At 44.9% G+C, this 17,484-nt stretch overlaps 1 protein-coding gene across 7 annotated transcripts in view; it reads left to right on the plus strand.

Annotated features, from left to right (window-relative positions):
* ssbp2b (single stranded DNA binding protein 2b) overlaps positions 1-17,484 on the plus strand; it is a 673,806-nt gene that overhangs the window by 187,706 nt on the left and 468,616 nt on the right. The gene's annotated exons all lie outside the window — the stretch shown is intronic.

The following is a 17,484-nucleotide window of genomic DNA, read 5'->3' on the forward strand; positions in this document are numbered from 1 at the left end:
TTCTTTCCATTACTTTGCTTGAAAAGAAATATCGAGCTGGATATTAGTAAATGATTTTAAAATACTTTGTGATTTTTTAAGTAACTCGTGTGCTAAATGTCTTATTGCAGAGTTAAAATGCCCATCTGTTTACACACTTTAAATACGTGATACAAACTTAGGAATCCACTTTGATCTGCTGAATCTTAATTCAACTTGATGCATGCATTGTTAACTGAGTTGTTCACATATGTTGGCAACATACTTGTTTTGCTAATGGTACACATCAGACATATACATACACTGTAACAGCAACAGCCTGTAATATTGAGTTTTTTCAATTGCACAATTCAGATTTTATTCAGAGATGTTTAAATGCATTAATCAGTTGATTCATACACATGTTTGTAGTTTTTTATTGATGGTTTTAGATATTAATGTTCAAAAATCAAAACCCAGTTTTAACTGCAAAAGCAACTATTACCATCTTGATGAAAAGACAATAGACTATGAGACTGAAATGAAAGGGTCATGACTTTTAATGGATAAAAGAAAGATTTATGAGACACATTTGACATTTCAGTCTTAAAATAATTATATACAAGCTTCTTTTTTATGGCAATATGGTTAATATCTGATCCTTTCACCTTTGAGACCTGGGTTAGGATTTAGCCATTTCTGATGGAATGAATGGCATCTCACTGTCTGTTGACATCAAGGATTCCAAATGAAATATGTGTGGGCAGTTGCTTTTTGTGGTTTGGCGCACATTCGTCACAATTGGCAACCTCACTGGGGCCTAAAGGATGGCTGGGGTGGAAATGGTAAAATATGCATGTAGGTGGTCTTCTAAACTTGAGAATAATGTAAGTTGAAATAGAAAGAGATTTATTGTACTTGACTTGGGAGTGCCTGCTGCACATAGTGGATGCTTTCAAAAGTGTAAAATATTATGACTCCCATCACTGACATCTTGCTTTTGTTCAGTCAAATGTCTGCATGATTATTTAAATAGCATTTGACATTAGTATCATATTCAGCCAAAAATATTAGTGAGAATACATAACCTTCAGTTAGTGATGATAATTGTTCACAACTTTAAAAGTGTACAAGAGAGAAATGTAATTAACTGTTTTTGGAGGGTGACCATTTGAAACTGGGAAAACGCATCCACTACACTGCCAGCAACTGACTTCTTGCTTCCTAACCTTTAGTTGGAAATCATATAAATCATTAACATTCCACCCCTTCCTTTCATCAGAACACTCAGGATTCTGATGTATCCATCACAGACTGGATTGGATTTAATCAATTGTGTGCCATGTCTGGAGGTCATAGATGTGGAAGTTCTGTTGAAACTGATTGAACTTACAGTGAAAAGTATAGTTTACAAGGCAGCACAGGCAGATTCTTCGCCACCCCTACCTCTGTTTTTTTGTTCTCCTTACAGTAGGAGTTAATGTTTACATGTACTCCTCAGCATATATAAAGGAAGATTTAAAAATAGGGAGGAGTGCCATCCAACTTAAGGAGCGCCTACTTCACATTTTGGCCGAACTCATTGAATAAATACCAAGGCCACAAAATTGGACTAGGCCCAAAACTGGGCACAGTATCACAATGCGTTACAAACCCATGCCCATTGCTTTAGATGCAGGTAGCATGCAAACTGTGTGCTACTTGCTGATTTGCATGATAGCTGCGCCCAGCCGGTGCTAACCGTGCTGCTGAGTGGTTGCACAGCTCAGCAGGGGGCCCAAGTTTATGTGATGCTGGCATCACTTAAAGCTAGCCTGTGCTGCTTAAAGCTAGCCTGCACCTCTTAAAGGTGACGTGCATTCTGGCTGGAGTAGGTATTGGAACTGGTTGCTGAAGAGAGTGTGAGCAAGAAGAATACTGAATTATGGCACAATAGCATAGATAGCAGACTCAAAGATCTTCTGATGCTGAAGGAGAAAAGGTGTCTATCCACATGGGACTAGGAACCCCAGAAAGGCAGTGGTCAGTGAATCAATCTTCAAATAGCATATCCCACCAACTACACCACTCATGACTCACCTACTAACAATCTCTATCAATCACAACTCATACATAATATTCAAATTCCTTCAGTAGCACCCTGTCCCATGGGGAAACCTGCAATCATCATAAAGCCATGTGCTTGCTCCACCTGCTTCTGTCTGGCAAGAGAGAATGAAATATATTTAGCTCTCTTGAAGTACAGAACCTCACTAATCTCCCTTATGTAATAATGGATGGCAGACTGGGAGAGATGATGCAGATATTGGCTGCTCCAGTCTGAAAGTTGCCAGAAGCATATCATGACCGTGGTCATGTTCACAGCCACTGGCAGTGCCATCCTTGCCCTGCTCTGAGGTTGCAGTTGTGACAGCAGCAGGTGGCAGATTTCAGTGAGGATGTCCTAGTGCATCGGAAACGTTTGATACGCTGCTGCTCACTGCGTTTTAGATAGGAGAATTGCTCCCTGAACACTGAGCGGATATGGCCTCTTGCCGACAGCCTTTCTCCAGGCCCCCGCTCCTCTCTGTTCCAGCAGCCTGTCCTGCTCTGTGTCGCATTTTCTTATTCTCCCTGTCATGCTGTAGTCCAAGGGAGATGCAAACAACTGCACCCATATCTGGGAGAAAGTGGTTTGTGGAGAATCCTTGAAGTCAGGACAAAATCCTGTAACATGTACCACAGCACTCCCTATAGACTTCAGCAACATCTAATAACTCTGGGAATCACCAAACACATCTAGAATTGAGAATTGAGAACTAACCTGAAATTAGTTGATAATTCCTTTAAGTAGCACTGGTGGTTGGGAGGGGAGCTGGGGTTTGGTCCTTACTTCTGCTGAATGCATGTTCAACTGTGTGAGGCTAAGCGAGGGCATTGGTTGGAATGTTGAACTCCAAAATAACAGTGCTGGCATCAAATCAGTCTGCTCTGCATACGTTCGGCAGACAATCCCTGAACACCCACTAATGCCCTCATCGAAGTGATGTCTGCTGTGGCAAGCACCAGAAGTTTTGCCTGCTGCGGATGTCATTTTAGAGGCAACATGGCACCCATGGCGTCAGAAAATCAGCCTACAGAGCTGAATTTTGCAGCCCAAGAATGAAATTCATTGGAAAAGGAAGATGAAAATGGTCTGTGTGGGTTCTAAACATCAATCTAACAAGGGAGTTACGCTAAATGGCCTCTTCTCATTTCTACTTTTGTTCATAACTAAGAGAACTGCAGAAAAGAATTTCAGTATTTTCTGTTCTGATTGGCATCCAAGATGTCCTTGAAGTGATATTGAATGTCTGAATTTAAACTTGGAACTTGGCCTCTGTAAAGCATACACTACATCTCAACTGCATGTTAACTGTGAAGTGTATTATAAGAGGTGAACTAGATTTTAAATTGAAGCAATAAATTATTTTTATTTTCAGTCCTTCTGCATGCCATTGATATTTCTTTGTTGACAAATTCCACAGTTTTTTTTGAAGGAAGACTCCACAGCTACAGTTCTGTGATTTCCTCTTCTTAGAGTTTATCTAATGACCACAGATCAACTTCATTACTTATCACCCAAAAGTAATATCAAGGATGATTTGAGCAATCCCAGGAGAATGGCTACCGCTATGCAAGCTGAAATCCCGTGAAACCAGAGGGCTGAGCCACCTTTGCTGCCTACTGTGACACTAGCTATTAAAAATCATTTAAACATATTGTCTATGAAACTTGATAACCCCGAAAATGGACATGGGGACCGCAAGGCGCAATTAACCTGCGCCTGTTGCTTCTGATGTAGGCAACAAGCAAACTTCATGCTGCTTGCTAATTTAAATGATTGCAGCATGCAGCCAGTGCTAAGCGTGTTGTTGAATGGCTGCATGCTTGAGCATGGGCGCAAAATCGTGAGGGACTAACACACCTTAAAGCTAACTTGTACTACTTAAAGCCAGCCTGCAGCTCTTAAAGGGGAGGTGCATTCTGCATGGAACAGGTGCTGGAAGTAATTTTACCACTGATTCTGATCTGGGAAAGACACACAAATGGCACAATGTGGCAGAATGCAGGCTCCAAGATTTCCAAGGCTGCACTGGCGGCCTTGGTGCAGAAGGTGGAGAGAAGGAGAGATGCTATCTACCCACAGGTGGCCAAGAGGTCCTCTAGACAAACGTTGCAATAGCAATAGGACTAGATAACCCTGGCAGTCAGTGCTAGGAGTCTAGCCCCAAGGACCTAGATGTACTGCTGCAAGAAGTTTAGTGACTTTACACGAATGGTCAAAGTCAGTACATGCATTATCAGACGCCATTATTTCACCAACTGCTCCACCAGCCTGACACTGCTCAATGCATCACACCCCAATCACTCGCCTACCAACAATCTCTGTCAATCCTGACACATACTTAACATTCAAATCTTCAGCTTAGTACTGCTGCAAGTCTCATATCCATGTCTCACAGCTTGAGCACATTGTCAGTTATTCAGCCGTAACAGCCACATCCCTCAAACACATTGCACCATACTCACTGACGCACTTCTTTCTCACTTGCCAGATTAGGTAGCACATAACTGGAGGCAGCAGCACCTAACCATTGGGGGACAGGCATGGCTGCATGTCTTTCCCTCAATGCAGGAGGCATTGATTGCCATCATTGGAGCAGCCATCGCTGAGTGTGTGGCCACCGGTGGGGCAGAAACCATCAATGATGATGGTTTGCTCATATCTAATCCTCATTCTCATTTCCTACTGTCCCCTCATCCCCAAATCTCATCTGATTTATAAGCTGCAGACAGTGTAAGCATGCACCTCTTGCTTTCACCCCTCCTCTCACCACAACCCTACCGTTGTGTCTTTCTCCTTTCAGATACCCAAGAACTGCAACTTGGACAGGTAGTCATAGAAGAGCAGGAAGACAGTGATGAATAAGAAACTCCATAACCTGCTCTCGTGCATGCAGACGCCAGCTTAGCTATTGATACTGTGAATACTTTAGAGGGTAGCTTAGAGGTGGAACCTGCCTGTGGTGAGACACTGGGCACGAATGGCCTGCAGTGGGGGCATGGGACAAGGCTAGCACAGCTGCCAGCTTATCAGAAGTGAAGGGCACACAAGCGTTCTGCTGCAGAGGACTCAGATGGGCACTTTGATGTAGGGGAGGGGGACTACAGAAGAAGGCTGATTGATTTGCATGCAGAAGTGCTTGGTGCATTAGCAAATCTTTGAGAAAGCCTACGATCAGTATTGTGAAGCATGCAGGAGGTCAGCACCAACTTGGCACAGGCCTTTGTGTAGAGATTAGAGCCCATCCTTTGCAGTGTGAAGGTGGTGGCCAAATCCATTAACATATGTATGGACCCAACCACGATGGACTGTCTGGGCTGACTGGACTGTGCTTCAGTTTCCATTGCAGCACATGCAGAAGCCATCCAACGTCTGGGTGCTGCAGTAGGTACTCAGACTGCTCTCACGCAAGCTCAGATGGCTGCAATATAGCTGCGGATGCCAGTGTTCAAAGGGGCACTGCAGGTCGTCACAGCAGTCCAGCAATTTCTCCTCCAGCAGATTACTAGGTTTGCTGGGGTGCCAGCCCACGGGAGTAGCAGTGACTCTGTGGATCACAAACATCTGTCTTCTCTCAGAATGACAGCATTCGTCCTCCCACCACTGCCATCAGATTGGAAAATAGCAAATGTAACTCTGCTATTCAAGAAAGGAGTAAGACAGAAAGCAGGAAACTACAGGCCAGTTAGCTTAACAGCTGTCATAGGGAAAATGCTGGCATCTATTATGAAGAAGGTTATAGCGGGTCATTTAGAAAATCTGAATGTAATCAGGCAGAGTCAACATGGTTTTGTGAAAGGGAAATTGTGTTTGACTAATTTAGTAGAGTTCTTTGAGGAAGTAACAAGCAACGTGGATAAAGGGGAACCTGTGGATGGGGTGTACTTGGATTTCCAGAAGGCATTTGACAGGGTGCCACATCAAAATAAGAGTCCATGGTATAGCGGGTAACATATTAACATGGATAGAAGATTGGTTAGTAACAGGAAACAGAGAGTAGGCATAAATGGGTTGTTTTCAGGTTGGCAAGCTGTAACTAGTGGAGTGCCACAGTGATCAGTGCTGGGGCCTCAACTATTCACAATCTATATCATTGACTTGGATGAAGGGACAGAATGCATGGTTGCTAAATTTGCTGATGACACAAAGATAGGTAGGAGAGTAAGTTGTGAAGAGGACATAAGGAGTCTGCAAAGGGATACTATAGGTTAAGTGAGTGGGCAAAGATTTGGCAGATGGAGTATAATGCGGGAAATGTGAACTTGTCCACTTTGACCGAAAAAATAGAAAAGCAACATATTATTTAAATAAGAGTGAGATTGCAGAACCCTGAGATGCAGAGGTATCTGGGTGCCCTAGCACACGAAACGCAAAAAGTTAGTATGCAAGTACAGCAAGTGATTAAGAAGGCAAATGCAATGTTGCCGTATATTGCAAGGGGAATGGAATAAAAAGAAGAGATGTTTTGCTACAGTTGTACAGGGCATTAGTGAGATCACATCTTGAGTATTCAGTACAGTTCTGCTCTCCTTACTTAAGAAAGGATATAATTGCATTGGAAGCAATTCAGAGAAGGTTCACTCGACTGATTCCTGGGATGAGAAGGTTATCTTATGAGGAGAGGTTGGAAAGATTGGGTCTGTATTCATTGGAGTTTAGAAGGATGACAGGTGATGTTTAGAGATACAGCACTGAAACAGGCCCTTTGGCCCACCGAGTCTGTGCCGACCATCAACCACCCATTTATACTAATCCTACACTAATCCCATATTCCTACCACATCCCCACCTATATATTTCCCTGCCACCTACCTATACTAGGGGGAATTGCTAATGGCCAATTAACCTATCAACCTGCAAGTCTTTGGCATGTGGGAGGAAACCGGAGCACCCGGAGGAAACCCACGCAGACACAGGGAGAACTTGCAAACTCCACACAGGCAGTGCCCAGAATTGAACCCGGGTCCCTGGAGCTGTGAGGCTGCGGTGCTAACCACTGCGCCACTGTGCCGCCCCTGTCTTTTTGAAACATATGAGATCCTGAGGGGACTTGACAGGGTGGATGTTGAAAGAATGTTTCCCCTTGTGGGAGAGACTAAAACTAGGGGGCACAGTTTAAAAATAAGGGGTCTCCCATTTAAGACAGAGCTGAGGAGAATTTTTTTTCTCTCATGGGGTCGTGAATCTGTGGAACCCTCTTCCCCAAAGAGCAGTGGAGGCAGGGTCATTGAATGTTTTTAAGGCAGAGATAGACAGATTCTTAACAAACAAGGGAGTCAAAGGGTATCAGGGGTAGGCAGGAAAGTAGAGTTGAGTCCACAAACAGATTAGCCATGCTCTTATAGAATGACGGAACAGACTCAAGGGGCCGAATAGCCTAATCTTGCTCCTAGTTCGTATGTATGTATGCCACTCTGCCACTGCCCTTGCTGTTGCATGTCTGCCAGTCAGCCCAGGCAGCTGCTGTACTTGCTGAGGTGATACAGTCCCCAGCCAGGCTTTCTAGGCCCAGAGCTACTGAAGGTCGGCCTCTGTATGTTCCTGCACTGAAAGTTAGCAGCCCTCCATTAGCAATGCTGCAGCTGCTGGGGCATAGCTAGTAGTGGGCGGGTCTATCCTGAATTCTCTTTCAGTATTTTGCTGAGTCATGCAAAGGCTTTTGATTTAGGGGATGGGTGGTTCCCTTTTTCTCTGACTGTGGGGGAGGATTCTTTGTTAATCTCCTCTTTGTTCTCTGGGACACTGCTGCCTGCAGGTATTTGTGCAGACACGACGGCACTCTCCTGTGGCACTTCGACTAGGTGAGTCATCACTCTCTCGGTTTCTGTGCCCCCAAGAGGTCTCTTTTTGTCTCTGCAGGTTCCTGTAAATGCTGTTAGCAACTCTGGTGGGGTGTTTCTAGTATCTGCATTTACATAGGAGGATGTGGGAATTAACTTTTCACATTTTCTGGGGTTGGCTGACTGGACAGTAAGGGTTTTCATCGGGATGCCTCCCAGACCTCCTTTAACCTGTCCTTTTGGTCACCGTTTCCCCTTCTCTTTCTAAACTTTTGCCAGCCGTGTGCCTGCGTGTCCCCATTTGTTCTCGGCGGGGGTCCCTTACAGTTCACCAGCCCTCTGCTGGAGGGTCCTCCTAACACCAGACTTAGGGGTGCAGATTTCACTGTAGGTTGGGGTTTCCCCTCAACCTGGCACATGTGGCAACTCTTGCTGTACTCCACCACATCTTTGTAGAGTTTTGGCCAGTCAAACTGCTGTCTTATGCAGGTTTTGGTCTTTGGTATACTGGAATGTACAGCCACTGTAGTTTTGTGGGGCCCTTCTTAATATTTCTCCCGGGTACCTTTGCAGCACCACTAACTGGTGAATTACTGTCCATTCCTTGCTCTCAGGTCTGTGAGGAGAACTCCATTTCCTCATCAGTACCTCATTCTTTAAATAGTAGCAATCAGGGACTCCCTCTGCTTCACTTTCAGACTGGGCAGCCTGTGCTAACTCTTGTAATACTGGGTCGGCTCGCTGAGCCTCAGCTAGGGAAGATTTATTTAACTCATTCCCTGGGTCTCCTAACTTTCCAAAGAAAGACTCAGCCAGACAGACCTCATGGTCATCTGCCTGTAGTGCCAATGCAGTCTCCTCTGGGGGAGCTGGTTTGATCATGGCCGGATCCACTACACATTCAGGGAAACTGCAGTAGACCGTCTCCTGCCACTGCACTGTCTGTCTGACCTCCTATGGTCTTTCTTTCACTACTGGGACGGCTACCACCTTCACCCCCACCTAGGTAATGACCTAGGAGCAGGTCAACCCTGTCCATAGGCAAACTAGGGACAATGCCTACGGTCACCGGTCCTGAAACTAGGTCGCACTCCAGGTGCACCCGGTGTACAGGTACAGGCATACACTGCCCTCCAATACCATTCACCATATTCTGGTGTTAACTGCACTCTCTGGGGGAAAGGTCAGGCTAGGCCTTTTCCCAGTAAAAGGGGTCTAGTGGCCCCTGTGTCCCTGAGAATTACTGTGGGCTTGCTTGCCCGACTCAAGGGGAATGAGGTTACTTTCCCTTCAGACACAAAACCCTGATAACCTTCCAGACTCCTATTAAATTTTCCTGCACTGGCCGTAGTAAGCTTCCTGGGTTGCACTCTTATTGCAGTTAAAGCCACAGCTTATTCTGCTGTACTTTCCATCAGATTCCTTTCTTCACTGAGTGGGTGTTCCCTGATTAACCCTACCGGTTTTCACTTTAGTTTCCAGCAGTCAGCTTTTAAATGCCCTGTTTATTACAATGGAAGCTCACAGGTCTCCGGGTCTCTCTCTTACTCACAGCACCTTCCTTTTTGGCTGGCGGAGGGCCCCCGTGTCTCCTTTTTTCCTTTCCCAGGACTGCCTGGGCAGATGTCACTTTCCCGCCCTTTGTCCTTTTTGGACTTGTGGTGGTGATTAGGAATGGTTTTCCCCTGGGAAACCGACTTATAAATTAAAGCAAACTCATCGGCCAGAACCGCCGCTTGCTGGGCTCAGTTGACCCGCTGCTCCTCTATATGGATCTTTATGGAGAGTGGGAGAGAGTTTTTAAATTCCTCTAACAGAACTACTTCCCTGAGATTTTCATAGTTGAGTTGGACTTTAAGAACCCTCAGCCACTGGTCAAAAGCCAGCTGCTTACTTCTTTCAAACTCCAGATAAGCTTGATTAGCTTGCTTCTTGAAGGTTCTAAACTTTTGGCAATAGTCTTCGGGTACTAATTCATATGCCTCGAGGATAGCATTTTTGTTCAGTTCATAATTTGATGAACTCTCATTTGCCAACAGGGAATTAACCTCATGGGCCTTTCCAGTTCATTTGCTTTGCAGTAAAAGAGACCAGGTCTCAGCTGGCCATTTTAGCTGCCTTGTCAGTTTCTCAAAAGACACAAAAAATGACTCCACATCTTCTTCATTGAATTATGGAAATAGTTGAGCGGGTTTTAACCATTTTGTACCCAGCCCTGAATTACGCTCCATCATATTTGCTATGCTTTCACTGGGGTTACTTTGTCACCCCCTAGTTAACTCAAGTCGCTTCAAGTCTCTTTCTTCGCATTCTTTCTGGAATATTCTTTCTCTCTCTCTCTCCTCTCTCTCTTGTTTCTTCGCCTGCCATTCATTTTCTTCACATTCCTTCCAGAAGGCTCTTTCTTTTTCTTCCCATTCCTTCTGGAAGGCTCGCTCTTTCTCCCTCTCCTGCCTCTCTCTCTCTCTTTCCTCTAATTCAAGTTTCCTCTGTTCCAATTGTATCGTTGCTAACAGTACCCTATCTGGGTCTGCTTCTAACCATGTGTCTGCTTCAGATTCAAGGGAAAAATGGTTGGCCACTAGCCTTAGGAGTTCAGACTGCCTGGTCTTGCCACATACAGTGGTCCCACACTGCTCAGCCATTTCCCTCAACTCTTCCACAGTCAGTGCTTTTAACTTATCCCAAGTTACTTCACCCTGGCTTGGAGAGCTACTAGCTTCAGTTGCAGACATGTTAGTATTCAATCACACACAACCACAAGAAAACCTGTCCTGAAAACTTGCTCTTTTTGATTGGGAACAATTTGGCTTCCCACTTCCAATTTCTCTCCTTTGTGGGTAAAATTCTGGATGCTAGCAATCAAATTTCTGTTATGACCAGGTGAGAAAGGTGTCTAGGGGGGTCCCTCTCAGCCTTCACCTGGTCTTACTGTAATAGGGTTTTATTTTTAAACGCACTGTGTTTTTAGCCCCCCTTGGTGAATCCTTGTTCACTGCTTTCCAATCATAAGGCAAAGAAATGAGCACAAACAGGCTTTCTTAGGTTTAAAGAGGAAAGGTGAAATTTATTAAACTTAAAACTTTAATTCAGTTAATGCATACGGATACATGCCCCACGCTAGCATGCATATGCAATACACACATGCAGATAGGGACATGAAAAGAGCAGAAGAAAAAAATAAGTGGAAAAGTTTGAGACCATCTGAAGAGTTGTTACGGTTCTTCGAGCTCACTGTAGAGTCCTTGCTTGTGGGTAATTCTTGCTTTTCGTTGGGGCCCAATACTCTTCTTAAACCTTGTTCACTGTAGGAGACTTCTCTCTCTTAGGGTTCATGTGTCTTCAGTGGATTCCAAAGCTGGTGAGAAAGAGATGGGAGCAGACAGGAGAGGCTGCGGCGAGCAAGCCAGGAGAGATCTTTTCAAGCCAGGAGCCAAGAGCTTTCTGAGTTCAAATTCACTGTGGCAAGTTCAAAAAAGCTTCAACAGCCAGTAAGTCATGTGACCAGCTCACCTAACTGGTCCTGGCCCTTGTGGATTATCTTTTCCTAGCAGACCTTGGAATGTCTCCTCTGCACACAATACCTGGTGATCAAAGGTCCATTGTGGGTTAAATCGGAGTAGGACCCCTTTGTCCTTTCAAGTATTGTCTGTAAATATGCAAAAATGTCTTTCCAGCCAGTCTGGCAGCCCTTGTAATGGACCTTTTCTTCTTCCCAGCAACAATTTGAAGTTTTATGTCATTGTGGTGAAATTAATAGGACTCATGTTTGGCAGGTGGGAGCCTGCATAACAATACAATATGGTGTGGTTTGATAAATTTAGTTTTGAATGTTTATTTTGCGGTGGCTTTTAGATTTGCATTCTGGCCAAGTGGACGCTGTAATGGCTAGTAACAGAGGGAAGGCGAAATGTGGGACTGTTGGTGATTGGGAATTGGGATTGCATTTACTGGTATTGAAGTTAGATGAGTCGTTCATGGATAGCCCAGCCTGAAAGGGGATGTGTTGGTTGCCTCCTGTTTTCATCTTCCTCTTCCTTCTCCTCAGTTGGTCTCCATATAGCTGGTAGCTATGCTGTCATGATGGTGAGGCTATGGAGCATGCAGCAGACCACCAGAATGTTGACATGCACTCTGCCAAGTACTACAGGGCTTTTCCAGAGCAGTCAGGGCAGTAAAATGTGTTGTTTCAGCACCAAACTCATCTGCTGTATTAGATTTAGTGTGGGAACATAGATTTTGTTATATGTATGCTGCCTACATGTGCGTGAGTTGCATACCAGAGTTATGAGCCATGTTGGCAAAGGATAGCTTTTGTGGCCAAGTCGCCACTTTCTACTCTGCATACTTCTGGCAGATGCTCAATATGCATGTGCTAATTATTACGACTGAGGTGGGAGGAGTGCACTTCTCCACAGGTCACAACCTTTATTTAAATTTTCCCACTGACCGAAACAGTCAATCATATACTCTATTTTTCCCCAGAATAAAGCATAACAATGAGGTTTACCCCCGCTTTACTTGCTTATAACCTTTGACATTTCTAATATTTGCCAGTTCCGAAGAAGGGTCACTGACCCAAAACGTTAACTCTGCTTCTCTCTCCACAGATGCTGCCAGACCTGCTGAGTATTTCCAGCATTTCTTGTTTTTATTTCAGATTTCCAGCATCCGCAGTATTTTGCTTTTATTTTAGTGTTTAATTCACTGCCACTTCTCTGCCAGGAATGCCTATCTTGAAGAAGTTCTGCTCTTCTCTCCGACGGGATTTTCGTTTGTCTCTTTTACCTTGTTCACCTTCATTGCTTTCTATTTCCCTCCCGGTGTTTGATAAAGTGTCTACCAGAACTCGTTTTCACAGCCACATCTCCTTCCTCAGTGACTGTCTCCGGCTCGGACCTATTCCACGTAGATTCCAACTGCAGTTTCACCCATCATGTTTTGAATCCACCCGGGACTACAGGTATTTCCAAGAAATACAACGTTCCTCGGACTGTTATTCTCGCCGCATCCTGAGATCCACTCTCAGTGCTATGCGCAGCCACATGCACACACTGAACCTCTCTCTCCAGCAGCTCCGCCTCACCTTACCTCAGAGCTGTTCTACTCCGCAGTTTCATTTCATCCTTCGTCTTATCCGACGCATTAACAAAAAACTTTTTTCTTCCTTTCAGATGTCAAGGAACGCAGGTTTCAGCAGCTGATGGAGATAAATGCTGCTCCAGATCCTCCTTCCCCTTCACTTCCCTCTGACCCCACCCCTTCTGGTCTTACCCCTTGGTGTGTATTCACTATAACCTCTGACCTCCTCTCTCTGATGCTGAACGTTCTGTACTCAGCAAAGGTCTCAGTTTTATCCCCTTACATCCCCACCTCAATGAATTTTGCGCTCGGCACGACGTTGAGCTCTTCTTCCATCGCCTCCGCCTCCGGGCTCACTTCTTTGACCAGGAGTCCTCCCCCCGACCAGCAGACCTATTCACCCGCCTCCAGCATTCTCCCTCTACCTGGACCCCTCCCCCGGCCTCTTACCCGCTCTTGATCTCTTCATTGAAAACTGTCGGCGAGACATTGGTCATCTCAATTTCTCTGCGCCCCTCACTCACTCTAACCTGTCCCCCTCTGAACTTGAGGCACTCCGTTCTCTCAGGTCTAACCCCGACATGGTCATCAAACCTGCAGACAAGGGTGGTGCTGTTGTTGTATGGCGTACCGACCTCTACCTTGCAGAGGCTCAACGCCAACTCAGACACTTCTTCCTACCTCCCTCTGGACCATGACCCCACCACCGAACATCAAGCTACTGTCCACAGGACTGTCACTGACCTCATCTCCTCTGGAGATCTTCCCTCTACAGCTTCCAACCTCATAGTCCCGCAACCCCAGACAGCCCGCTTCTACCTCCTTCCCAAAATCCACAAACGGGACTGTTCCGGCAGACCCATTGTGTCAGCCTGCTCCTGCCCCACTGAACTTATTTCTTCCTATCTTGACTCTATCTTTTCTCTGCTGGTCCAGTCTCTTCCCACCTATATCCGTGACTCTTCTGACGCCCTACGTCATTTTAACAATTTCCAGTTTCCTGGCCCCAACCGCCTCCTCTTCACTATGGACGTCCAATCTCTCTACACCTCCATCCCCCTCCAGGATGGTTTGAGGGCTCTCCGCTTCTTCCTTGAACAGAGGCCCAACCAGTCCCCATCCACCACCACCCTCCTCCGCCTGGCTGAACTTGTTCTCACATTGAACAACTTCTCCTTCAACTCCACTCACTTCCTTCAAGTAAAAGGCGTCGCTATGGGTACCCGCACGGGTCCTAGTTATGCCTGTCTTTTTGTGGGATATGTCGAGCATTCTTTGTTCCAGTCCTACTCAGGCCCCCTCCCCCAACTCTTTTTCCGGCACATTGATGACTGTATTGGTGCCGTTGCCTGCTCCCGCCACGAACTGCAAAATGTTATCAACTTTTCTTCCAATTTTCACCCTTCTCTCACCTTTACATGGTCCATCTCTGACACTTCCCTTCACTTCCTCGACCTCTCTGTCTCCATCTCTGGGGATAGGCTGTCTACGAATATCCATTATAAGCCCACCAACTCCCACAGCTACCTCGACTACACTTCTTCACACCCTGCCTCCTGTAAGGACTCCATTCCATTCTCCCAGTTTCTCCGTCTCCGAAGCATCTGCTCTGATGATGCAACCTTCCATGACAGCGCTTCTGCTATGTCTTCCTTTTTCCTCAACCAAGGATCCCCCCTCCACTGTTGTTGACAGGGCCCTCAACCGTGTCCGGCCCAATTCCCGCACCTCTACCCTCACCCCTTCCTCTCCCTCCCAGAACCGTGACAGGGTTCCCCTTGTCCTCACTTTCCACTCCATCAGCCTCCATATCCAAAGAATCATCCTCCACCATTTCTGCCACCTCCAGCGTGATGCCACTACCAAACACATCTTCCCCTCCCTTCCCCTGTCAGCATTCTGAAGGGATCATTCCCTCCGCAACACCCTAGTCCACTCCTCCATTACCCCCACCACCTCGTCCCCTTCCCATGACACCTTCCCCTGCAATCGCAGGAGGTGTAATACCTGCCCATTTACCTCCTCTCTCCTCACTATCCCAGGCCCCAAACACTCCTTTCAGATGAAGCTGCGATTTACTTGTACTTCTTCCAATGTAGTATACTGTATTCGCTGCTCACAATGTGGTCTCCTCTACATTGGGGAGACCAAACGCAGACTGGGTAACCGCTTTGCGGAACACCTCCGCTCAGTCCGCAAGCAGGACCCTGAGCTTCCGGTTGCTTGCCATTACAACACTCCCCCCTGCTTTCATGCTCACATCTCTATCCTGGGCTTGCTGCAGTGTTCCAGTGAACATCAACGCAAGCTCGAGGAACAGCATCTCATTTACCGATTAGGCACACTACAGCCTGCCGGACTGAACATTGAGTTCAATCATTTCAGAGCATGACGGGCCCCCCATTTTACTTTTATTTTAAGTTATTTTTTCTTTTTCACATTTTTAACATTTTTTTTGTATGTTTATTTTATTTCATCTTAGTTTGTTCAGTTTGCTTGTCCACTGTTTTTTTTCATGTTTGTACTTGCTGCTGTTCAATATTCAGTCCGTTAACACCCTATCTGTACTAATGCTTTGTCTTTCAACACACCATTAACATATTGTTTACCTTTGCTCCATGACCTTCTGGTCATCTAATCTGTGGTCTTGTCCAATCTACACCTTCTCCTTTGTTATCTCTTGCCCCACCCCCGCTTTACTTGCTTATAACCTTTGACATTTCTAATATTTGCCAGTTCCGAAGAAGGGTCACTGATCCAAAACGTTAACTCTACTTCACTCTCCACAGATGCTGCCAGACCTGCTGAGTATTTCCAACATTTCTTGTTTTTATTTCAGATTTCCAGCATCTGCAGTATTTTGCTTTTATTATAACAATGAGGTTTCTTTAATTACAAAAAAGTTATCTGTTTATTATAATCCAAGTCTTAACCAACAATAAAGTAAAACATATACACAAATTGAAATCTTAAAGCCTCTTATTTGTCCTAGTCCTCACACACACAGACATAGACAACCAGTTAACTGCGAACAAAAAAAAAGGTATTTTTGTTTATAGCTGTTAACAATGAAATAGAAGGAATAAAAAACCCACTTAGGCTGAAAAGAATGTATGGAAGGAAGTCCTTTGTTTTGGTGAGGTGTTCCAAAGGCAGATGTGTGGCTGTCAATGGGATCTTCCTAGAACAAGTCTTTCTAGGCGATGTTGATGATCAGTTTGGGTAGGCTTCCAAGAAATTCAGCAACAGAAGGTTTCAGTCAGGTCTTCCAGCAGAAATGGAGCAACAAATGTTTCAGTTCCATACATTTGACATGCAAGTTCTTTAATCATGCAGGCTTTCTTCAAATGCAGGAGGAAATAGGAACACTCTTAATGCAGGATTCCTTTTCAAGAGAAAGGTGGGCTGGTAGTCTCCTGGCAGGTCAATAAGCAAACTTCTTCTGTTTCAGGCCAAACATGAACTGGCTTTTTTAACAGTTCAAATTGAAACTAAAACTTTTTCAGAAGTCCAGTCTCATGACATCTATAAATCTTGGCCTGTCACATCTTTTCAAAGAAAAATAAGCCCTGCTGGGCATTTATTTGAAAACTAATACCTTCCTTTAACTGTTTACAGTTCTACTCTCAGCCCATACCTTCTGGTGACCTTCCTTTAAAATAAAAACACAAAGTTCCCCTTCTTCATGATTCCAGATGAATCAATGTCCACAATTCAAATGTAAGTTCTTAAAATATATTTGACAAAAGAAACCGAGGCAATCTCGTAACATAATGCACTTGCCAAAATGGTGTTTGATACAGCTAACACCAGAAGTATGCGCGTGCACCGTTGACACCATTTTGGAAGCAAACAGCACTTGCAGTGCCAAGAAAATAGCAGCTACAGAGCTGAATTTTGTGACCATTCTCTGTACAGGTTAGGCAACATCTGTGGAGAGTGAAACAGTGTTAACTTTTCAGATCAATGATCTTTTGTCAGAATTAGAAAAAGTTAGAGATGTAACAGGTTTTAAGCAAGTACAGAAGCAGGGAAAGGGAAGGGGGAGGAAGAATAAACGGGAAGGACCATACAGATTTCCCATTCCCATTGACAGCTCCTCTAGACCTATAGAAAAGCAAAATACTGTGGATGCTGGAAATCTGAAACACAAACAGAAAATGCTGGAAATTCTCAGCAGGTCATTGATGAAAGGTCATCGACCTGAAACATTAACCCTGCTTTTCTCTGCACTGATGCTGCCTGACGTGCTGAGTATTTCCAGTGTTTTCTGTTTGTGTCCTCCAGACCCATCTTTTGTTTCTTTGTACCACCATAATTGTTAATTCTGTTTCTCTCCACAGATACTGCCTGACGAGTATTACCAGCATTTTTTGTTTTTAGTTCCTATTTCCTGCATCTTTGGTATTCTCTGCACAGCAGAGTTTTGCACAAGCTTTGTAATGAAGTGGGGTGGGTCTGCAGAAGCAGACCTTTATTTTAAAGATTCAAAAGTCATTTATTCGAGTTTTCAGTCTTTGAAGGGTTTCACTCAAGTTTTCAGTCTTTCACACTTTGGAAGGAGTAAAAATGACAGGTG

The sequence above is a fragment of the Heterodontus francisci genome, chromosome 4 (genome assembly GCF_036365525.1).
Source record: "Heterodontus francisci isolate sHetFra1 chromosome 4, sHetFra1.hap1, whole genome shotgun sequence".
Lineage (NCBI taxonomy): Eukaryota > Metazoa > Chordata > Chondrichthyes > Heterodontiformes > Heterodontidae > Heterodontus > Heterodontus francisci.